This window comes from Desmodus rotundus, chromosome 5 (assembly GCF_022682495.2).
Source record: "Desmodus rotundus isolate HL8 chromosome 5, HLdesRot8A.1, whole genome shotgun sequence".
Classification (NCBI taxonomy): domain Eukaryota; kingdom Metazoa; phylum Chordata; class Mammalia; order Chiroptera; family Phyllostomidae; genus Desmodus; species Desmodus rotundus.
In genome coordinates, this window is record NC_071391.1 from 139,766,909 (window position 1) to 139,780,282 (window position 13,374).

Here is a 13,374-nt window from a genome sequence, read left to right on the forward strand (position 1 = left end):
TAGGTATACCATTTAGATATTGGAGCACTACTGATAAAATTCTCTCTCTACAATTACTGATTTATGGTCAAGTAACTAAATCTGCTTAATGTGTAGTAGATTTGTGCATACTATAAAACTCTTCACAATTAATTTAATGAATAAAGAAAGAGATCTTATGAACTTCTTATTATGCTTGCCCTTCTTTCTTAGCATGAAAATCCTCTCTCTCATACACCCTGTTCTTAAAGTAGGTATATTCCTAAAGAGATCTGAGTAATTAAAACGTTTGTAAACCAAAGCACATATTAAAAAAAAGAACACTAGGGAAACTTTATCTAAGGTTGCTATATATTGAATAATTTGGAAAAGCAAATAATCATCTTTTAATTTGTTCATTGTATCAACTCAGATTTTATACACAGTTTTGGGATTAGTTAAAGCAAGTCTCACTTGTGTACTTTTTTGTTGGTGGCAGAGGTGGTGCTTATGGTAGTGATGATGGAGGTGTTGAAAGGTGGTAGTGATGATGATGATGGTCATAGTGATGATGGTTGTGAGGATGGAGGAGTTGAGAAGTGGTGATGAAGGTGGTGATGATGGTTATGGAAATGGTAGTGGTCGAGGGGGCAGAAGGATCTGAAACAGAAACCTTCATCTGCTGCAAGTGTTTCCCTGTGGTCCTCTTACCAGGTCCCAGACTGTACAGACAGCTGGGCAAATGCATTGAAGAAAGGAATAGAAAAACAATTAAGAGACAAAAAGTGGGTGAAATGTTGGATGAGATGCCCTATAGGCCAAGCAGTTTCCCACAATGCTGGGAGGGGCAACTAAGGTCTTTCTACACCTTTTGTGATTGTGTATCTGCTTCTATAGGATATAATATACATTGGTCACATATATTTGATAAGCACTGTAAGCTCACTGAGAGCAGAGACCACATCTTTTTCTTTTTTTAATTCAGTTACAATCACTGTGGCACATCGTGAGGTCCCTGTAATACCTCCGGAGTAAATGAATGAGAAGTCACCATGGCTCCCTCCTTCCTTTCCTTGAAAAGTGCGTTTTGCCCCATGGTATCAGAGAAAGTACCCTCCTGAATGATTTCTCATGTTTTGCTGCCCCAGCTTGCTGGTGTCAGATAGAGGCTGGGAAGGTCCCCCAGTTGAACAGCAATGCAAAATCATGGAGCACTAGAGTTCAAAGGACATTAAAGAACCACCTGTCTTCAGGTGAGGAACTTGGGGCCCAGATAAGCCAAGTGACTCAATTAATACCACAGAGATTGACTAACACCCAGAGCCATAACTCAGGGACTCAAAGTTCAGATTCCATAACCAAGGTGCTTTCGTTGGAATAATGCCAGATGGACCCTTGGCACTTGGAAAATGCCACTTGGCACTTGTAATTATGCTAGTGGGAAGCAATGTTGCTTATCAATATTGCAGTTCATTCATGAAGGAGAAAATGAAGGCTTCCAGCTTAACAAAAACTACTCAGGGATATTTATATATAGTCTTGCACTATAGCTTACATTAAATTCTACTGGACACTACTGATCTAGGGCAGTAATGGTAATTCCTTTCCCAGTTCTTGGTTTAGGAGCGGAAATTTTTAATTTTGACTGAGTGTAGCTTTTCCCCCTGCTTTTCCTTACTAAACTGTCACAGTTTCCTGTGACCAAACTGTCACAGGGTAGCCAATAAAATTCAGGAAGATGTCTGCTAGGGAAATTCTGGGAAAGATTTGAATCCCTGAAAAATAAAAAGATGGGGTGAGAGACATGCCCCCCTCCAGCCTTTAGGTGTTCTTGTGTGATGTCAGCACAGGCAGTGATGTCAGTGCCACCAAGTGGGGAGAGCCAAGCTAGTCAAAGGCAAGCTGACCCAGAATCCTGAATTTGCTGAGCTACTGAGTTAGCCAGAATTGGAATCTACTTACTTCCAAACTTCATGTTCCATGAAACTATTTATTATTTATTAAATATTTAGTAAGTATTTATTATTTAAGCCACTCTTTACCAGTGTCCTGTTACTTTTGGCCAAACTAAGTGATTCATGTCATTTTCACTTGTTGCATGCACAGCACTCCCAGTTTTTAGTAAATTCCAGTGTTGCAACAGCAGTTGCCTGGTTGATTTGCTGCCTTGCAGAAGAGGACCAATAGGACCACCTTCTAGATACATCTCTTTGTGATGTCTTCTGTTGACTTTTGTAGGCTGAGAAATTTTTGTTGCTATTCATGTACCAACTAAATATTAAAATCTACAAAAGCATAAAGACCTCTGGCCTCTGTGCTTACAGGTAAACGTGTATGCTTATAACATGTTGTGGTTGAAACCCGATGGTTTGGTTATATTGTTATTCGTGCTTATAAAAATAAGTCCTCCTGTTTATTGTGCAAACATTTAAAGTGTAAAAAAGTATTGTGAAGAAAATAATCTCCCAGCTAGTCCACCACCCAGATATATACCCTGTTAGTACTTTAAATGTGCATCTTTATAGGCGTTTCTACTTATAGTATATACTTAATAAAAATTATGTAACATACTTTAATAAAATAAGATCACACTAAAGTACCTTTTGGTAGCCCTTAAAAAAACCCTCAGCAATAACATGCTCGAGATCAGAGCCTTCAATACCTCGTGCTCCCCAGAAACCAGTTGTGAGTCAATATTCATCTTTTTAGTCTTGATGTACAAATGTATAGATGTAAAAATAATGGCAAACAGTTGAAATATGGCAAAATAGTTTCAGATAAATTATTTTATTCTTTCATGCCCCTGCTGTAACCCATCTAAACTTCGACCTTAGCATCTATAACAAATATTGAACCTATTTGCCCATCCAGCTTTCTTCACCAACTGAATCCTGAATTCCTGGAGGGGGTGGGGAAGGCACTGACCAAATTAACTATATTCCATACACACATATTTATATCAAACAATGCATAGTGTATTCAAATTACTCAGTGAATATTTATAGAATAATATAGAATAAATAAATGAAATATAGAAAAAACAAAAATAGTATAGTTTTTGTTTTGTGATTACCATAACTATTCTGTAGGCAAATTTACATTGCTGTTTGTATTGACATTCTCCGCTAAGAAAACACAGCAATTAAGAGCTCAAAAGAAACATTACCATCATCCACTTCACCATCCTAAGGTTTTTTAATGGCTCTGGACTTGAAGGTTCCACATGAAGTTTATCTGCTAGCTCCAGACTTGAATTTTAATCATCGACGCTTTCTCCACCATCAACCAACTCAAAGACAAGTGGAAAACCCATAAGATACCTCGTATTTTAATAAACCTGGGTGGTGGATATTTTTGGTTAGCAGATTTTAAATATTCAGGTAATAGACCAAATGTTTTTATTTTTATGTTATAATTACAGTTTACAGTCAATATTATTTTGTATTCATTTTCATCTTGATACTTGCTGTCACATAGATGTAGAATCTCCACTCTCCCGTCTCTTCATCCTCATTACTGTTCCCTCCTAAGCCCACCGTGGTCTGGCTTTTGCCCTCACCACCCCACACAAGCTGCTCCCTGGTGAGGTCACTTCATCTGATTGCCAAATCTGGCAATCTTTCTTCAGCATTGCCTTGGCACTTAACACAGCTGACCACTTCCACCTTCTTGAAACTCTTCCTCTTGTGGCTCCCATGACCCCAGCTTCTGGTTCCTTTTTACCTGTTTATTCATCTGTTCAGCAAAATGTTATTGAATATCTGTGTGAAGTGGTATTATAAGGGTATGCAATAATGTTACAAAGCTAGCATCTATTGAGTGCTTGCTTATTAAGTACCAGACAATGTTTTTAAACTTTAAATGCTTTATATGTATGAATTTAATCTCACCAGAGCAGAGGAAAAAGGGAACTTTTTCCTTTCTTTTTTCCAAACTTTTGCTTAACGGTAAGTATTTTTGGCTGTGCAGGCCCCGGGGCCTGCGTGCAGTCACTCAGCTCTACCATTGCAGCATGGACATGGCCGTAGACTACATATAAACACATGGGTGCGGCTGTGTTCCCGTAAAACTTTAGTTGTTGTCCTGGTTGCTGTGGCTCAGTGGATTGAGCTCCAGCCTGGAGACTGAAAGGGCGCCAGTTTGATTCCTAGTCAGGGCACATGCCTGGGTCCCCAGCCACATCCCCAGTTCAGGCTGGGCGAGTGACAACCGACTGATGTCTCTCTCCATCTTTCTCCTTCCTTTCCCCTCTCTCTAAAAGTAAATAAATAAAATTAAAAAAAAAACTTTATTTATAAAACAGGTGGGCAAATTTGGCCTAGGGGTTGTGGTTTGCCAACCCCTGCTCTAAATTCTAATCTAAGTTCCACCAGGGTAGGAATTTTTGTCTATTTTGACATATGATAGTTAGTAAATATTTGGCGAATGAATACTCTTCCAAAGTAGGAACTATTCTCTTCTTCATTTTACAAACAGGGACAATGAAGCACGGAGGTTAAGTAACATGCCCACGATCATCAACCAGTAAGTGACAAATCTGGGCTCTAAACCCACAGATTCTGGTGTCAGAGCCTATACGCTTAATCATCGCGCTCTGCAGTGGTGACACAGAGGGGAAGGCCATCAGCTACTCTCAAGGGAGTCTGGAGAGGCTGTTTTAACTGCATCCTGAAGAACGAAGACTTTACCAGGAAGCACAGGGGGGTGGGGAGAGGCTTTGCATTCTAGGACATGGAAACTGCAGGTATAGGAAAGCAGATGCCTGGTACCAAATGGCATTAGGAGCAAACCGCAGCAAAGGACGAAAGTTCCTTAGGGCACGCGTTCACTTCTCAGTAACTTACATCTCCGGATCCAGGGTGGAAAGTGGTGGAGATGAGGCGAAAGAAGTGTGCAGGGGCCTTACGTGGCATCTGGATGAATCTGAATTTTAACTTGGTGGCTGATGGGCTACTGAAGTGTTTTGAGCATGGGAAAGAATGAGCATATTTTCATTTTAGGTCAATTTTTAAAGTTGCACTTTATTTTGAAATTATGTGAGACATGCATGTTGTAAAACATTCGAAATCTGACGTCTTCCTCCAGGCCTCCAGCCGTCTGGTTCCCGGTCACAGAGGCACTGCTTCCTCAGAAAGGCAACTTTCACTTGGTGTGAGAAGAATGGATTGGGTGGAGGTGTGCTGTATGTCCTACTAATTAATTTAAAGTAATTTAATTTGTAAAACTAATTAGTAAATTGATTTAATTTTTGTCCTTAGGGGGAATAACGAAAAAAGGTTGGGAAAGATTTTGCCCTATACCTTTACAAATAGTCCCTCTGTTAAATCCTCTTCACATGACTCAGGTTGACTGTACATCCGTTTTTTCCCAGGTGCCTAAATGACACTGGATGATAGTGAGGCTCAGGTGGAGGGTCGTTAGACACATGGTACCCGGCCACAGAGAAGGCATAGAGAAGGGCAGCGTACCATTTTGGTGATAAGCATGGACTCCTGGCATTAGAATCCTGCCTCTGGCATTTACCAGCTTTGTGACCTTAACCTCTGTGCCTCACCGCAAAATGGGGGTGGATAATAATGGGACCTATCTCCCAGTGGTTGTGAGGATGTCCCTCAGTATGTGTTAGCTATTGTTCAAAGAATGGATGATAAGAGCTTCAAAGGAGGAGGGGATTTTGCAAGAGGGTGGAAGAGTAAAGGTTTGGAAGTAGAATTAAGGAATGTGGAGAATGTCAACAACACTTCCATGCCCATGGGTTAGAGGGAATGGGGTGATGAGTAGCATCCTTTCTAGAATTCAGCAAAGAAGAATGTTCCTTAGGTAAGGCACTCATTTTACAGTTAAGGCAAGGAAGGAGCTAGGAGATGAAAGGGGGGAAAGAAATTTATTTATCACTGAATGGAGGTCCTTGGGCCCAGAGGAAACACTGGTAGAGAAGAGAGAAGAAGGTAGAGAGAAAGCCCAGGGCAGGATGACAGTCCGGAGGCCAGGGTAAGGGGACAAGAGACGTGGCTGGAGGTAGGGCCACCATGATAGCTCCCGCCAAGCAGGGTAGGGGTGGGAAACTGGCCGTCTTCAGCCAGCAACCATTTTTTCTAAAACCCGCGAGCTAAGAATATTTTTTATATTTTCAACTGTTTTTTTTAACATTGAAAGTAAGCATACTATTTCAGAAGACATAAAAATGATATAAAATTCAATGTCACTATCCATAAATAAAGTTTTATTGGATCATAGCTATGCCCACTCATTTACATATGGCCTATGGCTACTTTCACACTAAGGTGGCAGGGTTAAGTAGTTGCAACAAAGGCTGCGTGGCCGAACACAGCTGAAAATATTTATATCTGGTCCTTTATAGAAAAAGTTTACAAGCCCCTGCTCCAGTACATCACTCCTGATCTACAATGGCACCCTCTGGAGTAGAGCAACACAGAGGGACCTGGCCCTAGGAGCACTGGTCTGGGATGGCGATAAAGGATTAGGATGAGGAGAGGCGTGGATAGAATTACATAGCCTCCAGGCTTTTTCAGAATGTGGGCACAAAATTGTTTTGTTAGAATAAAGGAAGGCTCTCAGCCTAGATTCACTCCACGAGCTCTTCCTGGCTGGTGGGGAGCTCGGTGTGGTGGACAGCACAGGTTGCCCACGCATTTCTATTTCCCCTCTTGTTCCTTACTAACGGGAGACTGATTTTACCAAGATGACAATGTGCACTATTAAAAATAATAACCTCAAAAAAGGTAAGTCCTCAAAGAATGATGGGGACATGTCAGAAGTACACAGACGCCTGCTTAAAGGGGCTCCTGGTGGCCAATCTGTGACAATTGGAGCATCTAAATAAATTATAATAGTATTGCACTCTAACCCTTTGAATAGAATAGGAATCTGAGTCCATACTGAAATGAGCACACAAATAAGTAAAAGGAGGAGGAAGAAAAGTTCTTCTGTATGATAGAAGACAAACTAACAAATTATAGAATGAATGACAGAACTAGAAAGTCACCATTTTGCAATTACCATATTATTATTTCAGGCAAGAATCATCAATGGATGCTAAAACTAGTAGGTGAAATTTTGATGAAAAACATGATGTTTATATCACCGCAAAGCATCTCTCACAGCTTCTTAATTTAGTTTCAAAGTATAAAATATAGGGTTAGCCAGAAAATTTGTTTGGCTTTTTCCATAGATGGCTCTAGTAGCACTTAGTTGTCTTTAACTTCATTGGAAACAATTTTGTATATTGTATTGTGACAGCTGTCATATCAGTGTGCATTTAAAAAAAAGCTTATCAAAATTGGTGAATTTTTGTGTAGCCATTTTAATATTGAAAATGGAAGAAAATAGGCAACATTTTTGGCATATTATGCTTTATTATTTCACAAAAGGTAAAAATGCAACTGACAAGCAAAAAAAAGATTTGTGCGGTGTATGGAGAAGGTGCTGTGACTGATCGAATGCTTCAAAAGTGGTTTGCAAAGTTTCGTGCTGGAGATTTCTTGCTGGATGCTGCTCCATGGTTGGGTAGACCAGTGGAGTTGATAGCAATCAAATCAAGACATTAATTGAGAACAATCAACATTATACCACGAAGGAGACAGCCAACACACTCAAAATATCCACGTCAATAAAGTTGTTGGTGAAAATGAAAAATGTGTCGTATTTCATAGAAAAAGCCATCCAGACTTTTTGACCAATCTGACAGTAACTTTGTAGTAGGGAAACCTCACTAATACTACCACTTCAACCAAGTGATCAAAGTTAATATTGCTAATAATAGGACAAATCAAATTTCTTGCCTCCTGATCAAAATTTAGTGCCTCCCAATATGATGCATGGAGGATACCACATCATTTCTGTAGTGTTCCGGTTGAAAATTTGTAACCTAAAGTATGAGGAACCATCAGATAAGTCCAAATAAGGGACTTACTTGCCCTACAAAGTGGTCTTCAAACATGTCAATGACAGGGAAGATAAAGACATATTGAGCAATTTTCTAGATTAGACTAAAGCAACATGACAACAAAATGCAATAGTGATCCTGAATTGGTTCCCGGACCAGAAAGAAATGTTTTTCTTTGCAGAAAAAGACACTGGTGAGACAACTGGCAAAAGCTGTGAACTAAATAATAACATGACATCAATGTTAATATTCTGGTTTTGATTACTGTATGGTGATTACAAAAGAGAAGATTCTTATTTTTAGGAAGCACACACTGAAGTATGTAGGAGTAAATGTGCCTGACAGAGAAATAGAAAATGATAAAGTAAATGTGGTAAGTGTTAATATTTGGAAATTTTGGGTAAAGGGTATACAGGACTTCTTTGTCTTATTTTCACATTTTTTTATGTCCGTTTTAAATGATTTCAAACAAAAAATTAAAAAAAAACCTCATCTCCCCCAGGTGCCTGTTCAGTGAGATATTCATATCCCTAATCCTGGCTAATGGGTTGTAGTTTTTAGTCTAATGCAACCGGTGTGCTGCAAGAATGTTTACAACATGCAATACCCAACTCTTTAGTCAGGGGCACTGGCCTCTTTTCCCTTAGATTCTCAAATAAAAAGATGACAACAGTCCACACAATAGTCATCTGCTGTGAAAGAATCAAAATTATATCCCTTTTTTTTGCTAGATCAGCAAAAAATATATTTTTTTGGTGTCTGCAGAATTTTAGTAATTAGTTTAGTGTGCCATGAGATGAAAGGTTGAAAATCTCTGGTCTAATGGATGGGGCTTCTCAGAAAACTATTGTTTTTTCTGATGAAAAGGGAGGCACTTGGCAAATGCCTTTTGCCCTTTGCCCTTCCGCTTCTTCCCGCTTGGAATGAGGACTGAATGCCTGGGTGTGGAGCAGCCACCCCAATGAAGAGGTAGAAAGGAACTGAAGGGGATGAGTCTTGATGGCTCCATTAAGCCCTGCCTGGACTGCCCTCTGGGTAAGAAGTTGATCAGTCCGCTGCACTCAGCTTTCTGTGACAAGCAGCCAGTCGAATTCCAAATGAGCTAGAACCTCTAAGCCTCCCAATAGTGTTCAGATTTTGTATGGCTTTGCTCACCAGTCTTCCTCATGAACAACTGCTTCCAATGCCCCTTCAATGTTGGTGTTCCCAACTGTGGATTCTCAGCCTTCTCTTCTCTATATGGTCCCCTTAGGTTACCTCATCTAATTGGTTACCTTCCAATTACTATCTTGGCCTAAAATTTTCTCCTGAGCCCTGACTGGTGTGGCTCAGTGGATTGAGTGCTGACCTGTGAACCAAAGGGTCACTGGTTCGATTCCCAGCCAGGGCACATGCCTGGGGTGCTGACCAGGTCCCCAGTGGCGGGGTGTGTGTGTGAGAGGCAACTGATAGATGTATTGCTCTTTCTCATCCCTTTCCCCTCTCTCTAAAAATAAATAAAACCTTAAAAAAATTTTTTTTCCTCCTGAATTAAAGACCATATATCCAGCTACCTACTAGAAACCTATGCCTCTGGTCCACGTAGTCACTTCAACAGCTACAAAGCTGAACTCTCTTTTCAAACTCTTTCTCTCTCTCCCTCTGTGTCCAACCACCATTGAACCACTTGCCCAAGTCAGAAACTCAGAAGTCATTCTTTCCTCTTCCTACTTCTCACCCCCTACATGCAATTACTCATCCAGATCTTGATGACTCTATCTCCTCAAGCTTCTGAATCCACTTCCTCCTCTTTATTCTTATTATCTGGGTAGATGCCTCATCATCATTCACTGGTATTTTTTCATTAACCTTCTAAACAATTTCTCTGTCTCTGTCGTCTGTTCCTCTAATACACACTGCTGTGCATTATCTTTCTAAAACGTAAATATGATCGCCACACTTATTACTTCAAAATTTCCTGCACTTCAACTGAGTATAGCAATAGCACCCCCACCCCCACAATCCCTAATATGGTATGACAATGCCCACAGAATAATCTGGACTGCCCTTCAGTGCCGTGTGTCTACGGCAGAAGGCCTGTTGACTGCCGTGGCTGGTTTGTAATATTTTTAAGAGATGACTTCTCCCAGTTTCCAGTAAACCAGTGTCTTCCCTCGCTCCAGTGCTCTTTTACTCACAGCAAGTCGTGCCTCACTTTGTTGCCTGTGGGATAACCCGCAGTATTCTTACATTTGTAGCAAAAATAGATATTATATGCTAGTTGAAATGAGGCACTGGAGCCACTCTATGCAATAGTGAGGGTTGAGCTTTACCTGAATCCACTGAACACCATTCATACAGATGATATTTCAGTCTGTACCTGGTGGCCCAGGTAGGTGAGCTCTAGGGACGTTTATAACACAACTGACCACACCGTGGGTCTCATGGTGCACTGACTACTTTGAGCTAAGCAAGCTTGGGGTTCTGGGACTGATTCCTCCATTTCTTGAAACCAGAGATTGGAAGACGGGGGATTGATAGTCAGCAACAGAGAAGGAAACAAGGTCATCCAGCGTTGGTGGCACCATCAGTCTTGTCCTTTAATAGTCTTCCCTGTTCTGTTCCTGGCACAATACTTTTTTTCCCCCCCAAAAACCCAGATGAAATGGACCCATTTAAGCCTTCCCTCACACAGGCAGTGTCAGACATTTCTCCTAGGAGCTCCCGTTACCACACTATAATGCAATCATGTATTTGCCTGTCTATTTCCCTGCATATGGTTCCCAGCATCTGAGGGCAAATCTTCCTCTTTTTTCTGTGTCCCTTGTGAGCATGTAGGAGAGCCTGACATGTGGGGAAGAGTCAATAAACGTCTGTTGACTGATTAAATAGACATTTCTTCCGGCTTCCAGGGGGAGCACAGTGGAAAAGAGCTGACTCCTGGGTGTCATCTCCAGTTAGTTCTTCCACTCACTTTGTGACCATAGTCTCTCAACAGTGTCTTCCCATCATCAATGAGTGGAGACAATAACACCCACTTTGGAAGAACAGTTTTGAAAATTTAAAGAGTTCCTGACGATATATTTGCTCAACTGCAGGGATGTACTGAATGACTTTTTATGAACCAGGCACTGTGTTAGGTACCAGAGGCATAACATTGTCTTTTCCTCATAAAGCTTTTCATTCTAGCAAGAAAGACAGATAATTAAACAAGTTTCTATAATAAATGTAGTGAGAATTATAATTGGGGAAGAACAAGCTACCATGAGAACATAGAACAGGGGGCCTGATCTAGTCTGCGGGTCAATAAAGACCTCTCCAAATGGTGTGAAACATTGGTAAAATATTCTACTCCTGTCGGGTGGGAGATTATTACCAGAGAGGAGACTGCCCTTGGATTCGCAGGAGACAGACATCACACTGTGCAAAGGAAGCTTTCCCAGCAAAGGTAGACTGTTGACCTGGTCCCAACTTCCTCTGGTGTTGCCAAGCAGTCTTTATCAGGAGGGCATGCCCTTGGCTTAGTGTTTCAAGGACCAGGGGTGGATTTGCCTCCATCTCTGCATACTCCCGTTTGCCTCGCGGCTCTAAGAAACTGAGCCCTCCCGTTAAAGAAACCACCGAGATAGGGAACGCCAAAGTGAAACCTAAGAGGCCAGTGATGTTGTAGGTGAGGCAGCAAAGTTACACTCCTGACTCCTGCTTTCTAAGGCATCTGGAATCTGACTGCTTTTTACCACGTCCTCTGTAACTCCCTGGTCTACGCCACCACTATCAGTCACCGAAACAAGTGTAAAAGTTTTCAAACTGGTCTTCTTATTTGTACCCTTGCCCTCTACAATCTGTCTCCGCACACATTCCAGCTCTAAAATTCTTTGTTGCCACCTTGGGAACATAAACTTGAAGAAGACCAGCGGTTTGCAAAGCAAGGAGGGCTTGGCTGAAAGAGTACGGAAGGAAGGTCCTGCTCACCGGCAGGATGAGGAAATGCAGGGAAGTGCTGTCAGCCTACCTCACAGTGGGAACCTGTGGTCGGTAAATAAACAAGGCCAATAAGCCTTCCCCTGTTGTTTTTGTATTACAGAATTTTTAGATAAGCCCCTGCTCCTTCACCCTTTCCCAGACTCCCCTCCTCCACATTTCCCACACATTCCGAGTTGTTTCTGGGCTGCAAATATCCCCTCTCTCTGCCCCCTCATCTCCTCCCCAGCCTTTTCCTGACTCACCCTTCACAGTCTCTCCGGGCAATGCAAGAACAGTGGCTTGTCTATCCAAGCCAGCTGCAAACAATCTTCCTAATGCCCCAGGCTAGGGGAAGGTACAAGGAGGGGAGCCAGCACCCCACTCGGTCAGCTCCTGAGTATACTGAACTTAAATGTTGGACACTCATTGTGGACAAAGGATGAATTATTTAATAGATAAGTTGGTTCGCCTCATGGAAGAAAAATCAATCTAAATTTCTATTTAGTTCCATGTTCAAAACTGGGTTATATAAATTAAAAATCTTAGTTTGAATGATAGTATTTGAAAGTTAATAGAAAAAAATGGAATAGATTATTTTCGACCTACAGTTAAGGAAAGACTTCTTAAACAAGTTGTAAAAAGTACAAACCCTAAGACAAAACAATCAACAGATTATATCATCTTAATGTAGAGGATTTCTGTTCAATGAAGGGTGCAATGGACAAAATGATTAGACAGCTGACAGAAGGGAAGAAGATACCACTTGCAATGTCTAAAGCAAACCAGAGATTAATATCTAGAATAGAGAATGAATTCCTACAAAATCAACAAGGGAAAGACAGCTACCTCAACAGGAAAACAGCAAGGTCAGAATTATGTTTATTTTCTCTGTGGGCACAGTGGGGCTCCGAGAGGTTGCAGCAGGAAGGTTCCTGCTTCCCCTTGCTCCTCAATTTAGCAGACGGAAGCGCAACATCCGTGGCATTGAAGTAGTGCTTTCGGTGGTGAGAAGTGTTCAGATACCAGATGTATTTTGAAGGCGGAGTCAACAGGATTTGCTGATGCATAGAGATGCAAGGATGAGAGAACTAAAGGCATTAGTGATGGCTCCCCGTGGTTTTCAAGCTGAGTGACAGGAAGGATGGATTTGCATGAGATTGGGACTCAGTCTGTAAGTCTCGGTGGGGGAAGATCAAGTGTTGGCTTGGACACGTTGAGTTTCTAATGGATCGATCATTGAACATCCCCAAGCCACTGAATTACTCTATGCCTTCATTTCCCTTTCTGGAAAGTCTCCAAGTCTTAGTATTGTTGTTGTGTTGTTACAAGGAATCTTGAAGAGTATTTAGTCTGTCTTTGGCAATTTACGGGTGAGGAAACCGAAGGAGGGTATAACGCCAGGCCTAGAACCCCAGCCTCCCGTTTCCTTTTAGTGATGCTTCCTGCATGTGATACTGGTTCTCCACTGCTCTAACCAAACAAACAGATAAAGGATAAGGAGACCTCTGCTCTCTATAAAGCGGGGTACAAATGCTAAGTATCTGTGTTGTCTGAGCTCCAGGAAATGG